At 43.1% G+C, this 24,917-nt stretch overlaps 1 protein-coding gene across 7 annotated transcripts in view; it reads right to left on the reverse strand.

Moving 5' to 3' along the window:
• ASTN2 (astrotactin 2) overlaps positions 1 to 24,917 on the reverse strand; it is an 827,990-nt gene that overhangs the window by 311,898 nt on the left and 491,175 nt on the right. The window lies entirely within an intron of this gene.

A 24,917-nucleotide genomic window follows, 5' to 3' on the forward strand; every position in this document is an offset into this window, starting at 1 on the left:
GAGTTGTGAGAACGAAGGGAAATGATGACTCAATGTGCTGAGAACATTGTGGCTCACACAACATCACACAGCAAATGTTAGCTGCTATTAATATTGACATTGCTGGGATCATCACCATTATTGTGTTTATTATTATTGTCCAATAGGGTCTGCTGCTATAAAGGTCACTTTGGGAGGCAGCCAGATATATGGTAAAGAGCTCTACCAATTTGAGTTAAATACCAGCTCTTCTTACGGTGCGATCCGGGGAAAGTTACTCACCCTCTCTGAGCCTCGACTTCCTTATCTGTTAAACAGGCCTAGCACCTACACCTATGGATTTGTTGTGACGCTTCAGTTGGATCATGGGGGTGCATCCTTTCCTTCAGAATTCAGCATACAATTTGGTACTCATCAAGGTGAGTGCTCTTCCTTCCTGTCTTGAATTTGTCTCTTCTTCCCCATCCTTGTGCCTGGAGTCGTGAATAAGATTCCTGCATCCCACGACCTGTCTGCTGGCCTCCAGTCTGGCCTCCTCTACCCATCCTCCTAATGGTCACCAGAGCGATACTTCTAAATTCACTTCCCGGGTTAAATAAATAAATGCATTTTTAACAGCAACACCTTGAATCTTCCTTAAGCTGATAGTCAAGGTCTTCCATAGATAATTTCAAATCCTCTGCCCAGCCATGTGCACCTCCCTCCAGGAACCCAATGGGCTGCCTCTGGCTCCCCAAAAACCCCAACGATTCCAACCTCCAGTGACCTCAGCCAAACGCTCTTGTGAGTGTGCCTGGCACCTGCTAAGTGCTCCGTGAGTGGAAGATCTACGGCAGGGGCGAATGACTATTTATCTAATTTAGTTTTCCTCCATTTGATGAGGCTGAGCTCATCTTCCCCAGTCCAGCAGATGGAGAAGCAGTTCCAACTCTCCTTCGTTCCAGAGAGAAAATGAGGTACTAGGTTTTAATTCCGGTCGCCCTGCTGGCATTTGCTATCCACAAAGATTAACACCCAGAGCTCAGCCTTCCTCATCCATCATAGGACATCACTGATTAAAATGCCCTCCCAGTGTACCTCCCCTCCCAACCAGCTCCCTGGTCCCCTCGCCAAGCCGTCATCCAAAACAACATCAATAACAAAACACACACAAAAAAATTAATTTACAAAAAAACCACAATAACAACAAAAAAAAGGTCAGCCCTCTTAGAAATTAAATTTTGCCTCAGAAGAATTCATAATTACAAATGCATGAGAGAGTTCTTCGAGACGTTGGAGACTGGCGCCAGGAAGGGTGACGGAGAGAGTAGGTTATAAATGGCCTTTGTCAAGCGGCAGAAAGGTTATAAAACTGGCTACATTTTGTGCTTAAAAAGAAAAATCAATTTTCCATGTGAGTGAAGTGTTGTACATATTAATACAAGCTCAGAGGAGGCCCCTGCTTGTCTCTGAACATTCACTGTCAGACAAGAGGACCCCTGGTCATGGGGTGATTTGGAGCCATTTGCTGGTCGTGGGCGCTGGTCTGCCCATCTGCAGAGCCACAGGGAGGAGCCTTAAAAAGAATGCCTGACCTTTTCATCAGGAAACTGTAGATATCTGGGCCAGGGGGTTACTCACAGTTCTTTCTATCACCTGCTGATTCCTTACCACTGTTGTTCTTTTTGGTTTTTTTTTGAGGAAGATTAGCCCTGAGCTAACTACTGCCAATCCTCCTCTTTTTGCTGATGAAGACTGGCCCTGAGCTAACATCCATGTCCATCTTCCTCTACGTTATATGTAGGATGCCTACCACAGCATGGCTTTTGCCAAGCGGTGCCATGTCCGCACCCGGGATCAGAACCGGGGAACCCTGGGCCTCTGAGAAGCGGAACATGCGAACTTAACCACTGCGCCACCGGGCTGGCTCCCCACTTTTGCTCTTTACAAGAGTATGTTCTATGATCCAGGCAGAATCTAAACACTTTACCTGTTTTTACTTAGTTAATCCATCCAGCAAACCGAGGAGATAGTGTTGTAGGCTGAGAATGGCTCCCAGAAATATGTCCCCATCCTAACCCTTGGAACCTGTAAGTGTCACCTTCTATAGGAAAAGTTTTTGCAGATGGACTAAATTGAAGCTCTTGAGACACGGAGACTAGCCTGCATTATCCAGGTAGGTTTAAATGCTGTCACAAATGTCCTCAAAAGAGAGAGGCACAGAGAGATTACACCCAGAGAAGGCCACATGGAGGTGCAGCAAAGACTGGAGCGATGTGGCCACAAGCCCACAAATGCTACAGCCACCAGAAGCTGTAGAGACAAGGACGGATTCCTCTCAAGAGGCCTTGATTGGAGCCCGGACCTGCTAACATCTTGATTTCAGACTTCTGGCCTCCAGAGCGGTGAGGGAATAAATTGCTGTTTCCTTAAGCCTCTGGGTTTGCTAAGCCGCTCTTGAATTCCTAACCCTTAAAAAATTGCGTGAGATAATAAATGCTTTTTGTTTTGAGCCGCTCGATTTGGGGATCATTTGTGACGCAGGAACAGATAACTAATACAGTGAGATAAATCTATCGAGTGTTTAGACGGCGCTCAGTAAATGGTAGCTGCTGGGATGGGTGTGTTTAAGGAGCTGAGGATCCAATTTGAGAGATAAGAAATATACCTATCTGTCAGACGGAGAACTAGTTACAGAAAAACACGAAGAAGTGCAGTATAACTTGAACGGGAAAATGAAAACTCTGCAAAGGTGAGCGACTGGGGAATCCTGGCATAGCAATGCCCTGGTCAGGAAAGTCTTCTCAGAGGGAGGAGATGTCATTGGAGCAAAAGGGAGACATCCTGGTGCACTAGAAAGGAAGATCATGACTCCTGCCTTGTGACCGTGAGCAAGCCCTTGAACGTAACTGAGCCTCAGTTTCCTTTCTTTAAATGGGGGAGGCAGCTTGGAGACAAGAATATGGGACCAAAGTCAGTCCTGCTTCCATCCAGACTTTGTGACACTGAGCTCTAGGCATGGGTTTTGCAGCAGAGAGAACCTCGGTTTTCTCATCTGTAAAATGGAAATAATAACGCTTCTCTGGGAGGCATTTCTGGAGACTCAACGAGAAAACAACCTGCCTGGCTCAGAACCTCCACATAATACGCACTAAATAAATGAAGGATAGGGGCCGGCCCAGTGGCACAGTGGTTAAGTTCCCGCGCTTGCTTCGGTGGCCCAGGGTTCACTGGTTTGGATCCTGGGCGCAGACATAGCACTGCTCATCAAGCCATACTGAAGTGGTGTGCCACATATCAAATAGAGGAATATGAGCACGAATAGTAGCTCAGGGCCAGTCTTCCTCAGCAAAAAGAGGAGGATTGGCAGCCAATGTTAGCTGAGGGCTAATCTGCCTCAAAAAGAAAAAAAAAAAAAGAAAAGAAAGAAATGAAGGATAAATGAGAAATTGATAGATGAATGCCTCCCCCCCAGTAAAGCCTAACTGGAACTATTAGCTTATTTTTTCTTTCTCATCCGTCCTTCATTGGATAAGTCCTTCATTGGATCATTTAACGAAGATTTATTGAACATCTACTCAGTGCTAAGCAAATGAGCTGGGTACTGGAAATGAGGTGGTAAACAACACAGACGAGACCCTGCTCTCGTGGAGCTTAAATTTGAGAGAGGAGACAAATGATTAAGAAGTAGACAAATAAAATGATTATTTCATAGAGTAAAAGGTGCGATGAAGGAAAAAAAAAATGTATGTGATAAAACGTGAAGGGGGATGGAGTGAAGAGGCATAAAATGAGTATTTGAGCCAAGCCTGAATGATAAGTAGACCCTCCTGGGTGAATATGAGTGGGAAGGGTTATCCAAGAGGGAACAGCAAGTATGAAAGTCCTGAGGAAGGAACAGTGTTGGCCTATCCCTGGAACAGAGGAGGCCAATGCAGTTGAAGCTCCGTGAGACACGGGAAAACAAGGTTAGCATAAGGCAAGATGTGAGAGGGAGAAGGGACGAAACCACTTAAGCCAGGAGTTGGCACACTATGGTCTGCAGGCCAAATCCAGTCCAAGGCCTGTTTTTTTAAAATTATTTTTTAAATTTTGATATAATTATAGATTCATATGCATTTGTAAGAAATAATAAATTCAGAGAGATCCTGTGTACCCTATGACCAGCTTCCCCCAATGGTAATGCCTTGCAAAACTATAGTAAAAATATCACAACCAGGATATATACATGGATAATCAAGATGCAGAACATTTCCACCATGACAAAGATTCCTCCTGTGGCCTTTTTTAAGCCACACCATTCCCCACCTGACTCCCTTCCTTAATGCCTGGCAACCGCTAATACATTCTCCATTTCTATAAGGTTTGTCATTCCAAGAATGTTCCATAAATAAAATCATAGAGTTGTGACCTTTAGGGGACTGGCTTTTTTTTCCCCCACTCAGCATAATTCTTATATTCATCCAGGTCACTACAGGTAACCATATTTAGTTCCTTTTTCATTGCAGAGTAATATTCCCTGGTATGGATGTACCATAGTTTATTTAACCATTTGCCTGTTGAGGGCATGTGGGTGGCTTCCAGTACTTGGCTATTATGAATAAAGCTGCTATTTGTTTACGCGTTTTTGCGTGAATGTAAGTTTTCATTTCTCTGGGAAAAATGCCAAGGAGTGCAATTTCTGGGTCCTATGGTAGTTGCATGTTTAACTTTTTTTAGGAAGCTGCCAAACTTTTCCAGCCTGGTTGTACTACTCTACATCTCCACCAGCAATATATGAGTGGTCCAGCTTCTTCACATCCTCATCAGTGTTTGAAGTTGTCAGTATTTTTTATTTTAGCTGATGGGTATGTCATAATATCTCGCTGTGGTTTTAATTTGCATTTCCCTAATAGTTAATGATGCTGAACATCTTTTGTGTTTATTTTCCATCTGTATACGCTTTTCAGTGCGATATCTCTTGATGTCTTTTGCCCATTTTCTAACTGGATTGTTTGGGTTTTTTACTGTTAAGGTTTGAGAGTTCTTTATATATTCTAGACTCTAGACTTTTGTCAGATATATGGTTTGCAAATATTTTCTTTCTTACTCTGTAACTTGTCTTCTCATCTTCAAATGAGCTTTCACAGAGCAAATGTTTTTAATTTTGATGAAATCCAAGTTATCATTTTCTCTTTTATAGATTAGACTTTTGGAATCTAAGAACTCTGTGCCAAGCCCGAATCTCAAAGATTTTCTCCTTGTGTGTGTTTTCTACAAGTGTTACAGCTTTATGTTTTACAATTAATTCTGGGATGCATTTCGAGTTAATTTTTGTATAAGGTGTGAGACTTATATCAAGGTTTGGTTTTTTTGACTATGAATGTGCAATTACTATAGCACCCTTTGTTGAAAAGGCTCCCTTTCCTCCATTGAACTCCTTTTGTTCCTTTGTAATAGAACAAATTGAGGGGCTGGCCCAGTGGCACAGCGGCTAAGTTTGCACACTCCACTTCAGTGGGCCGAGGTTCACAGGTTTGGACCCCGGGTGCAGACCTACACACCACTCATCAAGCCATGCTGTGGCAGTGTCCCATATACAAAGTAGAGGAAGACTGGCACAGATGTTAGCTCAGGGCTAATCTTCCTCAAGTAAAAAGAGGAAGATTTGGCAACAGATTTTAGCTCAGGGCCAATCTTCCTCACCAAAAAAAACCCAAAAAGCAAAAAACAAATTGAGCTTATTTGTGTGGGTCATTTCTGGGTTTTCTATTCTGTTCCATTAATCTATATGTCTGTCTTTACACTGACAGCACAGAGTCTTGATTACTGGAGCTTTATAAGTCTAGAAATAGGGTAGACTGACTTCTTCCACTGTGTTCTTCTTTGTCAGAAGAAGTTTGGCTTATTCTAGTTTCTTTGCCCTTCCATATAAATTTCAGAAAATCTTGTCTATATCTATAAAAAAACACACTGTGGTTTTGATAGGAATTATATTAAACCTTTATACCAGTTTGAAGAGAACGGAGATCTTTACTATGTTGAGTCTTGCAATCCATGAATACAGTATGTCTCTCCATTTATTTAGATCTTTATTGATTTCTCTCACCGGCATTTTGTAGTTTCCAGCATACTTGTCCTGTACATGTTTTGTTAGATTTACTTCTAAATATTTCATTATCTTTCAGGGACTGCAAATGGAATTGTATGATTTATTTCAGTGTCCCCATGTTCATTGCTGGTATATAGGAATACAATTGATATTGCATATTTTTCTTGTATTCTGAGACCTTGCTGAACTCACTCACTACTTCTAGGAGTTTTTATGTAAATTCTTTGGGATTGTCTAAGTAGAGAATCATGTGATCTGCCAATAGGTGCAGTTTTATTTCTCCATTTCTCATCTGTATGCCTTGTATTTCCTTTTCTTGCCTTATTGCACTGGCTAGAACTGCCAGCACTATGTTGAACAAGAGTGATGAGAATGGACATCCTGCCTTATTCCTGATTGTAGGGAGAAACCATTCAGTCTTTCTCCATAATTACATTCACTGTAGATTTTTTATTGATGTTCTTCATCAAGTTGGGAAAGTTCTCTTCTATTCCAATTTTTCTGAGAGTTTTTATCATTAATGAGCGCTGAATTTTGTCAAATCCTTTTCCTGTATCAACTGATATGATCGTGTGATTTTTCTTCTTCTGCCTGTTAATACATTGATAGATTTTCAACTACTGAACCGGTCTTGGATCCCTGGAATAAACTTGACTTCGTTATAGTTCTTTTTGTTGTTGTCATTGATGAAGACTGTCCCTGAGGTAACATCTGTGCCAGTCCTCCCCTAGTTTGTATGTGGGTCACTGCCACAGCCTGGCTGATGCCGAGTGGTGTAGGTCTGTGCCCAGGAACTGAACTCAGGCCAATGAAGCAGAGTGCGCTGAACTTACCCACTAGGCCCTGGGGCCGGCCCCTCGTGGTTCTTTTTTATATTTTGTTGAATTCTGTCTGCTAATATTTTGTTAAGGATTTTTGTAACTATATACATGAGGGTTATTGGTCTTACTCTGTAGTTTTCTGGTTTTTTACTCTCTTTGTCTCGTTTGGGTAGCAGGGTAATGCTACTGTCATAAAATGAATTGGGAAGTATTTCCTCCTCTTTGATTTTCTGGAAGATATTTTGTAGAATTGGTGTTAAATCTTCATTAAACATTTGATATACTTCTCCAGTGAAACTATCCAGGCCTCTAGATTTCTTTGGGGAGAGTTTTAAGGTTACAATTTCAATTTCCATAATGGTTATAGGACTATTCAAATATCTATTGCATTTTGAAAGAGTTGTGGTATTTTGCATTTTTCAAGGAATTGGTCCACTTCATCTAGGTTGTCAAATATATGTGTGTAGAGTTACTTGTAACAGCGCTTTATTAATCGTTTACATGTCCAGGGCCTGTAGTGATATGACCTGTTTCATGCCTGACATTGGTTACCTGTGTCTTCTCTCCTTTTTTCTTTATCAGTCTTGCTAGAGTCTTTTTTTTTTTTCAACTTTCTTGAAGTTGTCAAAGAATCAGTCTTTTGTTTCCTTGATTTTTATCTATTGTTTTTCTGTTTTCAATTGCATTAATTTCTTTTCTTCTGCTTGCTTTGGGTTCATTTTGCTCTTTTTTCTTGGGTTTTTAAGGTGGGAGCTTATGTTATCGATTTGAAACATTTTCTTTTTGAAGGGATGCATTTATGGGTATAAATTTTCTTCTCATTAAATGTAAAGACAGATAAATTACAAATAAAAAGATACATCACTGTGCTAGCTGTGTCCCACAAATTTGGAAATACTGGAATTTTATTTCATTCAGTTTGGTGGGTTTTTTCTCTTTTTTGTGGGGAAGATTGGCCTTGAGCTAACATCTGTGGCAGTCCTCCTCTATTTTGCATGTGGGATGCACCACAGCATGGCTTGGGCTTGATGAGCTGTGTGTAGGTCCATGCCCAGGATCCAAGCCTGCAAACCCTGGGCAGCCAAAGCAGAGTGCACGAACTTAACTACTATGCCACTGGGCTGGTGCCAGTTCAGTGTATTTTTTTATTTCTCTTGAGACTTCCTCTTTGACCCATGGATTATTTAGAAGTGTATTGTATAGTTTCCAAGTATTTAGAGATTTTTCTCTTACCTCTTATTGCTTTCTTGTTTGATTCTGTTGTGTCAGGAGAACACACTCTGTATGGTTTAAATTCTTTAAATTTGTTAAGACTTTTTTCATGGCCCAGGATATGGTCTATCTTGGTATGTGTTCCATAAGTTCTTTAAAAGAATACATATTGTGTTGTTGCTGTCCAGTGTGTTCTATAAACATTAACTAGATCTTTTTGGTTGATAAGGTTATTGAGTTATTCTATAACATTGCTATTTTTTGTCTAATTGCTCTATCAGTTGTTGAAGGAGAAGTGTTAACCTATCCAACTATAATTATGGATTTGGCTATTTTTCCTTTCAGTTCTATTAATTTTTGCTTCACTCACGTTGCAGCTCTATTGTTTGATGCATAAATATTTAGAATTGCTACGTCTTTTTGGTGGATGACCCTTTCATTATTATATGACGTCACTCTCTTGAAATTTTCTTTTCTCGAAGGCCTACTTGATCCAATATTAATATAGCTACTCTTGCTTTTGTTTGATTTGCATATGTCTTTTGCTGTGTTTACTTTCAACTTGCCTAAATGATTATATGCTAAGTGAATTTCTTGTAGACAGCAAATAATTAGGTCATGCTTTTAATCCACTCTGCCAATTTCTGTCTTTTAATTTTTGTATTTAGATCATTTACCCTAATGTGATTATTGATATTTTGGAGCTTAAGTCTGCTGTTTTATTTTCTGATCTCTGTTTTTCATTTTTCTGCTTTCTTTTTGTTTGTCTTCCTGTGGGTTACTCGAACAGTTTTTAGAATTACATTTTGACTTATCTATAGCGTTTTTGAGTACATCTCTTTATATAGTTTTCAGTGGTTTCTCTAGGTATGTATAACTTATCACAGTCCACTGGTATCATCATTTTCCCAGTTTAAGTGATGTATAGAAACCTTATTTCTGTTTATGTCCCTTTATCTTCTCCCGTTTATATAATTTTCTTAAATAATCCTCAAAATACATTTACAATCACATCAGACAGTGCAATCATTTTGGTTTTAACCATCAAACATAATGTAGAAAACTCAAGAGGAGAAGAAAGGTTCATTGCATTTCCCTATATTTTTACTGTGTTTCTTCTTTCTTCCAAATGTTCCAAAATATTATTTCTTTTCTGTTTGGAGAACTCTTTTAAGGTTTTTGTTTGTTTTTGTTTTTTTAAGAGTAAGTTTGCTGGTGCCAAATTCTCTTAGTTTTCCTTCATATGAGAGTGTTGATTTCTCCTTCATTCCAACAATAAATATTTCATTGGACATAGGATTCTGGGTTGACAGTTCTTTTTTATTCAATAGTTGAAAAATGTGGTGCCACTTCCTTCTTGCCTCCATGGTTTCTCATGATAATTCCACCATCATTCAAATTGTGTTTCCCCTATAGATAAGATGTCATTTCTCTCTCCTTGCTTTCAAGATTTTTTTCATGAAAAACTAGTTTCAGAAATTTGACTATGATATATTGGTGTGTATTTCTTCATGATTATCCTGGTTGGGATTTACCCTGCTTTTTGAATCTGTAGGTTTACGCATTTTGCCAAATTTGAGAAGTTTTTAGCCATTATTTCTTTGAGTACTTTCTGAGTCCCACTCTCTTTCTTCTCTCCTTCTTGGACTCCAGTGACACAAATACTAGGTCTTTTTTTTACAGTTCCATAGGATCTTGAAACAGTGTTCATTTGCTTTTTCAGTCCATTTGCTCTTGATGTTCAGAGCGGGTAATTTTTATCGTTCTGTGTTTAAGTTCACTGATTATTTCCTCTGTCCTCTCCATTCTGCTTTGAGTCAATCCACTGAGGTTTGTTTTTTAATTTCAATTATCGCATCTTTCAGTTCTAAAATTTCCATTTGTTTCTTCTTTATATCTTCTGCTTCTGTGCTGAGGTTTTCTATCTTTTCATTTGTGCTTATAATTGCTTATTGAAGCATCTTTATGACGGCTACTTTAACATATTTGGCAGATAATTCTAATCTCTCTCCTATCTTGGTGGTGACATTTATTGGTTGTCTTTTTCCATTCTGTTTGAGATGTCCCTGGTTCTTTTTCTCTTTTCTTTTTTTGTAAGAAAACAGTTTCTTTAATTTTTTTATGCTTCTTTTTTTAAATTGAGTTCATAAATAGTTTACATCATTATGAAATTTTAGTTATACATTATTTCTTGCCTGTCACTGCATAAGTGTTCCCTTTCACCCCTTGTGCCCACCCCCATTCCCCTTCGCCTGGTAACCACTAAACTGATTTCTTTGTCCATGTGTTTGTTTTATTCCACATATGAGTGAAATCATACGGTATTTATCTTTCTCAGTCTGGCTTATTTCACTTAGCATAATTCCCTCCAGGTCTATCCATGTTGTTGCAAATGGGATGAATTTGTCTTTTTTGTGGCTGTATAGTATTCCATGGTATATATATACCACATCTTCTTTATCCAATCATCAGTCAATGGACGCTTGGGTTGCTTCCATGTCTTGGCTATAGTGAATAGTGCTGCAATGAACATAAGGGTGCATATGCTACTTTGGATTGTTGATTTCAAGTTGTCTGGGTAGATACCCAGTACTGGGATAGCTGGGTCATATAGTATTTCTATTTTTAGTTTTTTGAGGAATCTCCATACTGTTTCCCATAGTGGGAATGCACCAGTTTGCATTCCCACCAGCAGTGTATGATGGTTCACTTTTCTTCACACGTTCTCCAACACTTGTTATTTTTAGTCTTAGTGATTATAGCCATTTTGACAGGTGTAAGGTGGTATTTTAGTGTAGTTTTGATTTGCAGTTCCCTGATAATTAGTGATATTGAACATCTTTTCTTGTGTTTATTGGCCATCTGTATATCTTCTTTGGAAACATGTCTCTTCATATCCTCTGCCCATTTTTGCTTGGGCTGTTTGTTTTTTTGTTGTTCAATTGTGTGAATTCCTTATATATTACAGAGATTAACCCCTTGGTGGATATACGATTTGCAAATATTTTCTCCCAGTTGGTGGGTTGTCTTTTTGTTTTGATCCTAGCTTCTTTTGCCTTGCAGAAGCTCTTTAGTCTCATGAAGCCCCACTTGTTTATTTTTTCTTTTGTTCCCCTTGCCTGAGAAGACATGGTATTTGAAAAGATCCTTTTATGTTCGATGTCAAAGAGTGTACTATCTATATTATCTTCCAGGAGTTTTATGTTTCAGGACTTATCTTCAAGTCTTTGATCCATTTTGAGTGTATATTTGTGTATGGCGTGAGATAATGGTCTACTTTCATTCTTCTGCATATGGCTGTCCAGTTTTCTCAACACCGTTTATTGAAGAGACTATCCTTTCTCCATTGTATGTTCTTGGCACCTTTGTCGAAGATTAGCTGTCTGTAGATGTGCAGTTTGATTTCTGGGCTTTCAGTTCTGTTCCATTGATCTGTGTGTCTGTTTTTGTCCCAGTACCATGCTGTTTTGATCACTATGGCTTTGTAGTACATTTTGAAGTCAGGGATTGTGATGCCTCCAGCTTTGTTCTTTTTTCTCAGTATTGCTTTAGCAATTCGGGGTCTTTGGTTGCCCCACATGAATTTTAGGATTCTTTGTTCTATTTCCGTGAAGAATGTCACTGGGATTCTGATTGGGATTGCATTGAATCTGTAGATTGCTTTGGGTAGTATGGACATTTTAACTATGTTTATTCTTCCCATCCACGAGCACGGAATCTCTTTCCATTTCTTTATGTCATCATCTCTTTCTTTCAATAATGCCTAATATTTTTCATTGTATAAGTCCTTCACCTCCTTGGTTAGATTTATTCCTAGGCACTTTATTCTTTTTTTTTGATGCAATTGTAAATGGAATTGTATTCTCTTTCTGTAAGTTTGTTATTAGAGTATAGAAATGCAACCGATTTTTGTAAGTTGATTTTGTTGCCTGCAACTGTGCTGTAGTTGGTAATTGTTTCTAATAGCTTTTCCGATGGATTCTTTAGCGTTTTCTATACATAAGATCACGTCATCTGCAAACAGCGAGAGTTTCACTTCTTCCCTCCCTATTTGGATTCCTTTTATTCCTTTCTCTTGCCTAATTGCTCTGGCTAAAACCTCCAGTACTATGTTTAATAAGAGTGGTGATAGAGGGCATCCTTGCCTTGTTCCTGTTCTCAGAGGGGTAGCGTTCAGATTTTGCCCATTGAGTATGATGTTGGCTGTGGCTTTGTCATATATGGCCTTTATTACGTTGAGGTAATTTCCTTCTATCCCCATTTTGTTAAGAATTTTTATCAGAAATGGCTATTGGATCTTGTCAAATGCTTTCTCTCCATCTATTGACATGGTCACATAGTTTTTATTCCTCATTTTGTTAATGTGGTGTATCACATTGATTGATTTTCAGATGTTGAACCATCCCTGTGTCCCTGATATAAATCCCACTTGATCATGGTATATGATCTTTTTAATGTATTGCTGGGCCTGGAGAGAAGTTGGGAGGGTTATTCATTATCTCTCAGTGGAGATTTAAGTCCTGGCTCCTTACTTGGGCTTCTCTGACACCACTCCAACAGGCAGAGAGGAGGACTGGATTGTCAGATTGTCTCATTATAGCCTAGAAAGCATAGAAGTCTAGTTCTCTACTTGGCCTTGGTTAGCATAGGTGGGGGAGGGGTGGCTATGTTTTTTTTTTTTTTTTTTAAGTTTGGCTGGAATAGAATGGTTAGTGTCTAAAATCTTCTGTCTTATTAAGCTTCCCTTCTCCTGGTATTTTCGCTGAAGAGAGCAGGCTTTGGGGATTTTGGGGGATTTGGTTTTGGTCTTTGCCTATTGGAGTTTCGGAGTCGCTGGCTCCTTGAGCTCCAAGCTTGGGACATATGAGGCAGAAAGAAAGCCCATGATGGGGCCGGCCCCATGGTCGAGTGGTTAAAGTTCTGTGCACTCTGCTCCAGTGGCCTGGGGTTCACGGGTTTGGATCCCGGGTGTGGACCTACTCCACTCATCAGTCATGCTGTGGAGGCATCACACATACAAAGTAGAGGAAGATAGGCACAGATGCTAGGGGCTAATCTTCCTCAAGTGAAAAAGGAGGAAATTGGCAACAGATGTTATCTCAGGGTGACTATTGCTCATAAAAAAATAGAAAAAGAAAAGAAAGCCCAGGGAAATGACCACCATGTCTTTCCTCGGGTCCCAAAGTCCCTAGCTCATCTGCCTTTCTTCCACCTTTCACAGTCCTGTGTTTGTTTTCTATATAACCACCAGGGTTTTCAGTTGTATCTAGTGGGAAGAATAGAGAAAAGACATCTACTCCCCCACAGCCTGTTTTTGCACAGACCTAGAGATAAGAATGTGTTTTACATTTTTAAACGGTTGTATTTTTTTGTTGTTTTTGTTTTGTTTTGTTTTTTAATGAAGTCTATAAGACCAAAAAGAAAAAAGAAAAGAAAAAAGATCACATGTGACTTGCAAAGCCTAAAATATTTATTACATGGTCTTTTATACAAAAGAGCTGCTGATCCCTGAGTTCAGCCATGGGAAGGCAAGCGGAGGTGATTCTAAGTCCAAGGGGAAGTCATTAGACTGTTGCTGGCAGAGGAGTGGAGTGATCTGATTTGCCACTTTGAAGAGATTACTGAAGTTAGTGAATTCAGTGAGCTGTAAGCACTTTCTTAGAGCTCCCGAAGGGAGCCTTGGGAGGCAGGCTCTGTGGGACTAGGAGTGGGCAGGAGAAAGGAGGCAGATCCATCTGATGAAGACCCCGTTCCTTGGAGGGCTACTCCTTTGCCTGAGGTTTTACAGAAAGTAGATGAAGAGCTAGGGGGTCTGCCCAGGTCAGCTGCGCTCCACAGCTTCCCGCCTCCAGGCTGCTCGGCCTCAGACAAGAACCCACAGGAAGACCCTGGGCCTGGGTCCCTGAGCCTTAAGGCCTTGAGGATCTGAGTGGGGGAGGGGGGCCCCTGGGCGCTTCCCAGCTTTTCCCATCACAGGCTGGCCCTGCCCTGCTGCTCCCAGCCTCCTCCTCCAACCCCTGTGCCTGCTCTTGCTCCTTCCCAGGCTGACTTTTCATCAGCACCAAGGCATTTGTTTCTGTGTGTAATTACGCATTTTAATGTTCATTAATTATGGAATGCAAATTGCTCCGAGTGCAAAATTTGTAATGAGCAGCTCCACCACCCCACCCCCAGGTCTAGAAGGTAGACCAGCTGTTCTGAGCAGAAGGAAAAACAACCAACTTACAAAACAGAATAACTTCCCCTGAGGCCTGAGTGACTCACATAGTAAATAAGCCTGGGGGGATTTCCCGGTGGTGCTGGCCCTCCCTCAGGCCCTGGAAGACATTAGTGTGGCCCCTGCCTTCTTTTCTACCACCTTGGGCCTGAGGGAAAGGTCAGGTAATGGAAAGAACTCCAGCCTTGGACCAGCCTCCTGCTGGCTCTCCCCTGAGCTAATCATGCTTCTCTGGGAGACTCAGTTTCTTCATCTGGAAGACTCTGATAATGATGAAACCATCCTCCCAGAAGGTGTGGGAGGTAAATGGGATGCTGGAGGTAGAAGCCAGATCCTGGGAAGCCCTCGATAAAATGCACGTGAATGGCTCTCCAGAGAGCCAAGCTCCAGTTTGGCTGGCCTCTTCTCTAACTGGCTGGGTGGCTTTGGGCCAGCACATCCCGCTTCTGAGTGTGTTTCCTCTACTATAAAAGGAAGGAATTGGACAACAGGAAATCGGAGAAGTCTTTTAGCTCTGAGCTGCCTGGGTTTTATCAAAACAACTATGAACTGTGCAAAAGGCAGAACTAGCTCTATAGTATTTCAGAAGAAACGGGAGACTTTCCTTTGAATGGACTGAGCAAGTCTTGAGAAATCACAAGGATGCTGCCAAACCCAGTTAACTATGGGCAAAGCCTTGTCTTCCTCCAAGGGCTCAGCAAGTCTCGCATTTCTCTCCCACATCCACTGCCAGCATATTAATAGTAGCACTCCTCCCTAGGAAAAGAACTGCCTCCGAACACGGTAAAGATTCGTGAGACAATGCAGCAACAATGAGATCAATCGTAAATGAAAGACCAAGCACACTGTCAGCCACAGAGGATCCCACAACCATGAGTGAAGTCTGCCCACTTGCTCTCTTGTGTGTCCCTGCTCCTCTGAGCCTCAGTTTCCACATCTCTACACTAGAGAGAGTAATTCCTACCTCTCTGGGCTTATGAGAGAACCCAACCAGATCATGTCCCTACACATGCCTGACACAATGGCAGGTGCTCAAAAAATGGCCCTTGCTATTATGGATACCTTGTTCCTTTTGCCCCCAATAGGAATACATTAAGGGAACAATGAAAGGAGACTGCATACATGCAGAAGGTAGGCAGAATACCGCCCCAGGCAGCTTTGCTCTGCCTAGCAATGCTAAGGCAGGACCAGCATCATTCTGCTCACTTTGCAGATGAGGAACTAAAGTCCAGAGAGGCCAAGTGACTTGATTGAGGTCACACAGCACACGAGAGACAGATTGTGCCCACCATCGAAGGTACCCTGATAGCAAATGAGGTGATCTTTTTCCTGATCCACATGGAGGTGGCCTGTCTGTGATGTCACAAGTGGCTCAGACTGGCTAGGGCTATACAAGGATTCTGAGAAACTCGTGGGAAGGTCACTATGATTGGTAATGAGGAGACTCAGAGAGGTTGCTGCCAGCATAGTCTTGGATGTACAGCATCCTGGGGAGAAGAGGGAGAGAAGGAAGAAAGGAAGGAAATGAAACGGGTATTTCTTGAGTACCTACTATGTGCTGGACATTTTCCCATATGCTTTCTCTTTGAATTCTGACAGCAAAACTTAAAGGCACCTCTAAGATACATCCATTTTGTAGGCAAGGTTATTGAAGATCACACAAGCTAAGTGAGGGCTGTGGAGTCCTTCAGTATGAATGTTACTTTGGTTGCTGAGTGGACCTGGCCCTCCTTGTCCCAGGAGGCCTCTGGAGTGAGTTCTGCCTAGAATATGAGTGAGTGGGGAAGGCCCTGCCAGCCCCCCATCCCCCACCACTCTCGCTCCTCAGCCTCAATCTGTCAACAAGGCCAGCTAGCTCGTCTATTACTGCCAACATTGATTTGGACAACCAGGCCAGTCAAGAGTCCATAATTACTGGGAGTTTTAATCAACTCCTGCCAATTCAGCTGCTGCTCAATTTGTGCTGGGCTGCGATGCTGACAGGGAGGGGAGGGGTGGGCATGCAAAAAAGGATTACGGGGATCAATAGTGGCGGGCAATGTAGGACTGTAGCTGCAGGCACCACCACAGGGCCTTGGACCTCAGAGTGGAGACCGCAGGGCCTGTCCACAGCCCCTAGGAGGGGTCCCATGCTCCCAGCCCAAACCACTCTGCTTATCTGTCCTTCCACCTGGGTCTGGAAACCACCTAGGCAAACACTCAGCACCAGGCTCTAACCTCAGTACCTTTGTTCATGCTCTGACCTCAGCCGGCCCTGCCCTCCTCTTCCTAAGGAATCTTATGTATCCTATAAGTCATAGGTTGAACAGCCCCCTCCATGGAGCCCCTCCTCACCTCCAGAACCAGAGGGATGCTGAGGAGACAGAAAGAAAAGAGGTCTAATCCAGATGCTGCTACTTCCTAGCTGTGTGACTTTGGGCAAGTCACCGCACCTTTCTGATCTTGGTTTCCCCATTTTAAAATGAACTTGATAATAAATAACCGCCTCCTGGGGTTGTTGGGAACATTCTGTGGCATCATAGGCAAAGAATCCTTGTGTGAAAGTTCCAATTTCCCTTTTGAGGCCAGGAGTCAGCAAGAATAATTTTTCCTTCTCTCCCATGTTAATTATTCTTCTAGCACAAACTTTGTTCTGCCAGGCAGATGTTTCATGTTCACAGCTGTCTCCTCATGAGTCCATAGGCTATTGGAGGAAAGAGAGTGTAGCACACACAGCTTTCTCTTCTCAGCACATCCTAGTGCCCAGCACAGGGGAGGGAGGCACCCAGTGTGGCCTTTGGAGTCAAGCAGGCCTGGGTTTGAATGCCACCTGGCTTTGCCACTTACTAGTTGTGTAACGTGAGCCCATCACTTCATTAATACTTTAAGCCTCAAATTTCCCAGTGTAAAATGAGCCAAATTTTGCCTACTGAGTAGAATTGCTGTGGGAAGGAAAAAAAAGTTAGGTATTTGATGTCCCTAGCATAGTGCCCCATACATGGCAAAATGTGAACTCTTATAAAGTTCAGTTACTAGGATTATTATTACTCAACAGTTGATGCTTGATCAAGATTTTTGAAATGTAACGTAGTGTCTGGTTACGTTGCTTCGCTTTGGCTTGAGTTCCAGTGAAATACCAACAGGCCATTCTGCATACATGCCAGCCATCTGCGCAGCCTTCAACACACACCTACTGAAGACACGAGAAGGGAAATTCAAATGCTCTCAGCACCCACAGCGGGCCAGGCATAAACTAGGTGTCTTCCTTATGCTCTGCTGCTGAAGGCCCATCATTCTCTGAGCTTGCTAGGATTCGTCCGATTTTGCAGAAGAGGAAGAAGTCTTTGAGGCCGAAAGTGTCTTTCTGTGTTACTCGGCTTTCGAGGAGGAGAGCCCGATGCAAACACAGGCATGTCTGGCTCCAAACCCGTGCTCTCGCCACCGCACCACACTGCCCCTTTGCTATGGAGACACAAAGAAGTAGAAGGTGTGGTGCTTCCTGACCTCCGGGAGAATCTAGACCAAGTGGAGGGGCTGGGTAAACCCTGAGAGGGAAGTAGGTCATGGTTCAAGATGGCTTATGCTCAAGAATCGTGCTGAAATGGCAACAGTGCTGAAGTGTGTGGCTGGGTCTGCTTGCACACATGTCGATCACCGCTAGCTATCTGAACATATGGTGGCCTGTCCTTCCCATTAGAGGACCAGGAAGTGTCCCATTAGGAGACACCGGTTACCATCCCTGCGTTGGGCACTTCCTTCCCTTCTCTAGTCCTCAGTTGTCCCATCTGTTCAATGAGAAAGGTGGCAGCTGGTGTCCAAGGGGCTTCCAGCTTGGACATCCTATGGTTCTCTGCAAGGGGCTGACAGGAATTCCAAGGGAGGTCAGGTGGTAGGTTCTGGTGGCAGGTGTCACCCGAGCTGGGGAACCATGGAGAAGGGTTGTTCGAGTGGAGTGGCCTGAGAACATGGCTTGCAGCTCACCCCCACAGCCTCTTCAGATGGCTGGTCACCCTTCTGGTGGGAGTCATCAAGCCTTCCACAACTCTCTCTGGAGCTCCCCAGGGCCCTGCATGGAGTGGGTGTTAGTCAGCAATTGCCTTGCTTACCATCCTCCAGGCCACCAAGTATCTGAAGACTTAGCCCCGGCCTTCAAGGAGCATCTATTCCCAACGGGGGGTTGCGTGGGGAGAAAAATAAGTACGCACATTCTTGTAGTCCTTGAGGTTTTTTATATGGTACAAATAAGCACCGAGGGCCGGGAAAAGGGAGGCCAGGGAACACTTTCCCAAGAAAAGCTGCCAGGAGCCCTGAAGAATGTCTATTCAATAACTGTCTGGTGATGATAATAAATAGCCTTTGTATAGCTCATTAATAATAATAATAGCTAACACTTAATAGTGCTTACCCTGTGCCAGGCACTGTTCTAAATGCGTTATGAATATTTACTCAATATTATCCACAGCCTGATGACATAGGCATGACTATTCTCTTCATTTTTCGGAGAAGGAAACTGAGGCATAGACAGCTTTAGTGACTTGGCCCAAGGCCACAGGGTAAGGGGCAGAGCTGGGCCATCAAGTCATGCTATGCTGCCTTTCACTTGCGTGTTAAGGCTTCCAAAGGACTTCTCCATCCATTCTGTTGTTCCAGCTTCATGTGACTGCAAGATAGAGACTCGGATCCCAGTTGGCAGAAGAGGACCCTGAGGTGCAGAGATGTGAGGGGACTTCCTAAAGTCACACAGCAAGTAGGGGTCGGGTGGAGCTGAGGCTCAGCTCAGGTCTGTATCGCCCCGAAGCTGTGCCCTCTGGGCTGCCGGCAAGACTCAATGAAGGAGCCCTCTGCTGCCAAGGGGGTCTAACAACCTTCCCCCTGGGTTCAGGAACTTCGCGGTTTCAGGGTGCTGGGAGGGAAATAAACTTTGGCTGTGTGTATACCAGACCCATTGCTAGGCTACATTATTGAATTCGATCCTCCCAACTGCTCAGCAAAGGGGGTACTATTATTTTCACCATTTACAGATGGGCAACTGAGGCTTGGAAAGGGGAGATGACTTGCTTCAGGTCAACACTCCAGATGCTTGGATCTCTTACAGTTTTCAGAAGCCTCGTGTCCCTACTCCCTCTGTGAGTGGCACAGGGCCAAGGGCATTTTGACACGGTCTGCATGTGGACCTGTGTGCCAGGAAGCGGTCGGGGAACATGACTTTCTGACATTATCCAAGCACTTACTACGAAGCCAGGTCCCATTCTAAGCACTGAACGTGCATTCACTCACCCCTTCCTCACAGCAGCCCTAGGCGGCAGGTACTATTTTCATGCCCACTTAACAATGGGGAATCTGAGGCACAGAGCGGTTCATGAACATGCCCAGAGTCACACAGCCAGTAAGCGGCAGAGCCGGAGTCTGTTTCCTTAATCCTTCATCTATGCTTCTTCACACACCAATGATGTAAGGTGGGTACTACTATTTTATCCCCTTTTTGATACTGGGAGACTAAGACAGAAAGTGGTTGAAGGCAAACTGCGCCGATATTCCACAGTAAGTGGCAGAGCCAGGATTTGAACCGACACTGCTTGATTCCAAAGGACCCCCCTCATCTACTACTGTTCCCAGTCAGGAGCTAGACCTCCAGGGAGCAGAGGCAGGCCTTTATCAGGACAGGCTGAAGAAGCAGACTTTTCAGTGCCTGCTGGGTTTCACTGGCTGGTGTCCCCTCCCCATTCTTTGTAACTAAAAACTCAATTTGCAGCTCGAAGCTGCGTCCTCACGCCGCACCTTCTCATTGATCACCCGGACTCTGCGTGAGAAATGATTTTATAAGCTAGTTGGCTTTGAAAAGCGTGGAGCAGCAGCCATTGAACATATGCTTCTGTGGGTATATATTTATTCAGCGTATGTTGAGTGTAATTTTGGGCGGTTTGCATATTTTATTTTTTGTCGCAGAGAGCAATTTAAGAGAAAGAAGAAAAAGAAAAAAAAATCCACCCCCGAATGGAGACAGATTTCATATATGTTGGACCCTGAGGGTCCCCAAGTCCAGTGTTTTAGGAATAGAGGTGGGCAGAAGGAAATTCACAAGCACTGGGAATCAAGCACCAGCTCTGATACTCACATTGCTGCCACCACAGGAGGGCACTAATCATCCAGCCCCAGGGCAGGGTGCAAGTCTTTATCTTCAAGGCTCCCTCCCATCAGCCTATCTGACTCTGTCCTCTAGCTGCTATTTACTGGGTACTAACTATTGGCCAAACCCTGGGCTAAGTGCCACCATCCCACTTAACTGTCAAAGCAACCCCGGGTTGAGGTGCTCTTGTGCACACGAGAACACTGATTCATCGCTGCCCAATGCCATCAAGGAGTGCAACAGAGAGCCTGCCCCGATATGAGTGCTCTCAACTTTGCCATCAAGGTTACTGGAGTCCTTCAGATTTGGGTTCCGGTGCTGATGCTGCCAATCCCAATCTGAGTGACACTTGGGCACACCACTTCCCTTCACACTCGCAGAATGGGGATACAGACTCCATTTGGCTGGGGTACGGTGAGGATTCTAAGATCCAAAGTTATACTTAAAAGCAGCCCAAGAGACATTTGTTCTCTTTCTCTCTCTACTCCCACCCCCTGTCGAAAAGGTTTTCCACTCACCCAGGATGAACTCAGGATGTAACATTTAAAAATATGCCTTAGAAAAAGCCCACAAGGTTTTGGACCAGCTGGGAAAAAAAAATAATAATACACTCGTGTGGGTGCCAAAGATTCAAAGGACAGGAAGCAGCATCCCAGGCCAGAGTCTAGACCAGAGGGAATCATTAGGAGAGGAGAAAGTTTATCCAGGTTATGTGCTGAAAGGGGGCATCTGCATGTGATTCATGGTGGTAGGTTGAAGCATTGGTTTTTGGTTAGGTAAATAGACTTTTTGCTGATGTAGGGGAGAAATAAATTTTACTTTACACTTCTAGTTTCTTCTGGCTAGTCTAAGAGTTAAATTAACATGAGACAGAACAATGGGAGAAAATCAAACAAATTTAATAGCATGTATATATGGGAGAAACCCAGGAAAACCGAGTAGCTCACCAAAATGGCTGAAGCCACCACCTTAAATATCATCTTTAGCTAAAGACAAAGAAGGATGTTGGGGATAGTGGTTTGGGACTTTAAAAAGGAGGAAGGCAATTTACACGGAGAAGGAAAAGCAAACGTTTGGTGAAGAAATGTTTGCCATACCTTACAGAGACAATGGGTCACAGAGGGGACTCTGATCAAATGGCCCTTGCTAGGTTCCCCCTTGTCTACCACACCTGGTTCACATTATACTATAGTTACCTATGGTGACAGCTCCTTCCTGGAATGGGCCTTCTATCTTAACTTTTTTATTTTTAAAGGTTGGCACCTGAGCTAACAACAGTTGCCAATCTTTTTTTCTCCCACTTTTCCTCCCCAAATCCCCCCAGTACATACTTATATATTTCAGTTATGGGTCCTTCCAGTTGTGGCATGTGGGATGCTGCCTCAACATGGCCTGATGAGCAGTGCCATGTCCACGCCCAGGATCTGAACCAGCGAAACCCTGGGCCACTGAAGCGCAGCGTGAGAACTTAACCACTTGGCCACGGGTCAGCCCCGCTATCTTAATGTCTTTTAGGCAGTTAAGGGGAAGGTCAAAGTTTCTTTCTGAGTCTTTTGTTCTTAAAAATAATCAAGTCAAACACATACACTTTGGGGTGGCAAATTCTGCTCCCCTACACTAGCCAGGACACAGTGCATTGCTCTGACTCTGGGACCTAGCAGAGTGTCTGACAAATAGTAGATACTTAAGGGTTGCATTCTGAATGCAGCTAAAATTGGAATCAAACTGTGGACTGGCCGATAACCAATTTTTACTTTAACCAAAGGAGGAGATCAGTTTTACCTAGCTTAGTGAGATGGGCTGAATTCTGGAAACCCATCACCAACAATCAAAAAAATAAGATTGTTCTATGTATACAGAGGTAGGGAAATCATAAAGAAAAGATAAGAGACAAGATTAGCATAAAAGTCAGGGCCGTGGCTGCTTCTACAGGGGAAGAAAGGGCTAAAATGGCAAATGGAGGCACGGTGGCTGTGTTGGGGGAAGCTTCCAGAATGCAGGCAATATTCTAATTCTTGACTTGGGTCATGGCTAGATGGGTATCGCTTAATTACTATTGATGAAACTGTATGTAATGTTTTATACCTTTTTCAATATGTACATTATATTTCACAACAAAACTGCTAAATCTATATCATGTATAAAAACTACTAAAATGAGATATCAAAATGTTAACGGTGGTTACTGGAGGTGGTATAGTTGTGGGTGATATTTTTCTTCATTCTTCTCTCTCGTTTCTAAACATCCTCATATGTGCATGTCATAATTTTATAGTTGAAACAAATAAGTTTTTAGTAGAAACGCCTCATTATCTAAACAAAGCGACAACAAAATCTTGGAGGCTGGTTACAATACTCCTGCCTGAAATTCCACCATATGGAGACCCCTGTCTTCTCCCTAAGGTTTACTGTGCATGAAAGGACAGCTCTCCAGGGAATTTGGGAGGCGATGGTACAAGTCCCGCTGGCTTTCATATAAGTTGATCTTTAGGGTCTTCCTTCTTCAGACCCAGGTACAGCTTTGACTTATGGACTATTAGAAGGAAGGAAGGAGCCCCAGAGAGAATCAAGTTCAACTCTCTGAATTTGTAGAAAGGATAAGGGGCTTAGCTAAGGATGCACAATAAGAAGAGCCATGTAGGGGCTGGCCTACTGGTGCAGCAGTTAAGTGTACATGTTCCGCTTCGGCAGCCCAGGATTCACCGGTTCGGATCCCGGGTGTGGACATGGCACTGCTTGGTAAGCCATGCTGTGGTAGGTGTCCCACATATAAAGTAGAGGAAGATGGGCATGGACGTGAGCTCAGGGCCAGGCTTCCTCAGCAAAAAGAGGAGGCTTGGCAGCAGATGTTAGCTCAGGGCTAATCTTCCACAAAAAAAAAAAAAAAAAAAAAAGAGCCATGTTGGGAAACAGGGTTATTTTACTACCTAGGTCTATATCATCCCCCTGACAGTGGTCTTCCAAAATCATCTTTCCTTTCAATGATAGTGAGAAAAATTCTTAAAGATCAATGAAAGCTAGAAAAGCATCCCATGTGTGATATTGTGATTTCTAATAAGAAATAGATATTCTGTCTTCATCCTCATTTCCAGATAGAGCTCCTAAAACTCTTGGGGTTTCCTAAGTGATAAGAGCAAATAACGTGTCTTGATATTTATAACAAACCCCTTTCAACCACACCTGAGTTTACGTTAATGAGGTGACTTTTGGAAGGCACTGGAGGATGGAGGTTGGCTGCCAGGGGAAACTTGTGATTCGAGGGCTGGAACTTCCAGTCCCATCCCCTGACCTCTAGGAAGAGGAGAGGAGCTGGAAGTTGAATCAGTCACAAACGGCCAATGATTTAACCAATCATGCCTATGTAATGAAGCCTCCATAAACACCCCAAAAGATGGGATTTGGAGAGTTGTGGGTTGGTGAACACACGGAGGAGTGGAGAGGGCATGGAAGCTGTGTGCTCCTTTCCCCAGACCTCACTGTACGTGCCTCTTCATCTGGCTGCTCATCTGTATCCTTTCTATATCCTTTATAATAAACTGGTCAACAAAAGTCAATGTTTCCCTGTGCTCTGTGAGCCATTCTAGGAAATGAATGGAACCCAAGAAGGGAGTCATGGGAACTTCTGATCTATAGCACTGGAGTCTTGAACTTGTGATCAGCACCTTGCAGGGTAGATGAAGTCTTGTAGGACTGAGCCCTTAACTTGTGTGACCTGACACTATCTGCAAGTGAATAGTGTCAGAATTGAGTTGGCTAATAGGACACACAGTCACCATTTACTGAGAATTGCTTGATGGTGTTGAGAAAAAAATGTAGGTTGTTTCCTAGGTCACCAAGCTCCTTTCTATCCAATAGGAACTGGCCCTGGAAAGGGAGGTTATGGAACTGAGTCCAGCTGGCACCTGGCTATTCACACTGGGCTGGGCCAACAGCATTATAAGGTGCAGGGATCGTTCCCAGTTTATGGACAACATAACAGAGGCTCTGATACGTTCAGCAATTTGCCCAAAGCCACACAGCTTTCCAGGGAGACGGGTGGGATTTGACCTCAACTCTATCCCAGCCAAGTCTGCTCTTTCCACTGGCCCAGAATTCTGATTAATTAGCTCTCCTCCCTAGGAACGCATATGACTCTCTCCAGGTACTATCTTCTCAGTGAGGAGAAAGGCTAAGGAGTGTTTCATGAAACCTTCTCAAGGTTTGCTACCTCAAAGCTTTTAAAGTTTCAAGATTGTGGCTGGTGGTGGGAGCCCCGTTATTCTTTTCCCTGTGCTCCAAACTCCTGGACAACTTCCAGGGTCTTCAAGAATATCTAGGCTGGTGGGTGAAGGCTTCTTAAGGCAGGATTCCATGAGAAGCTAGAGAATGCAGGGAAAACGATAACTTTTAAAATGAATCACAATAATAATGATGATGTCATTTCTCATCCACTTAGCCTCAAAACCCATGATAGAGGATAAAAGAAAGAGGCTACACTGTATGGAAGAGAGAGTCCTAGGTTGCAATTTAGGAC

Source organism: Equus przewalskii, chromosome 26 (genome assembly GCF_037783145.1).
Source record: "Equus przewalskii isolate Varuska chromosome 26, EquPr2, whole genome shotgun sequence".
Taxonomy (NCBI): Eukaryota; Metazoa; Chordata; class Mammalia; order Perissodactyla; family Equidae; genus Equus; species Equus przewalskii.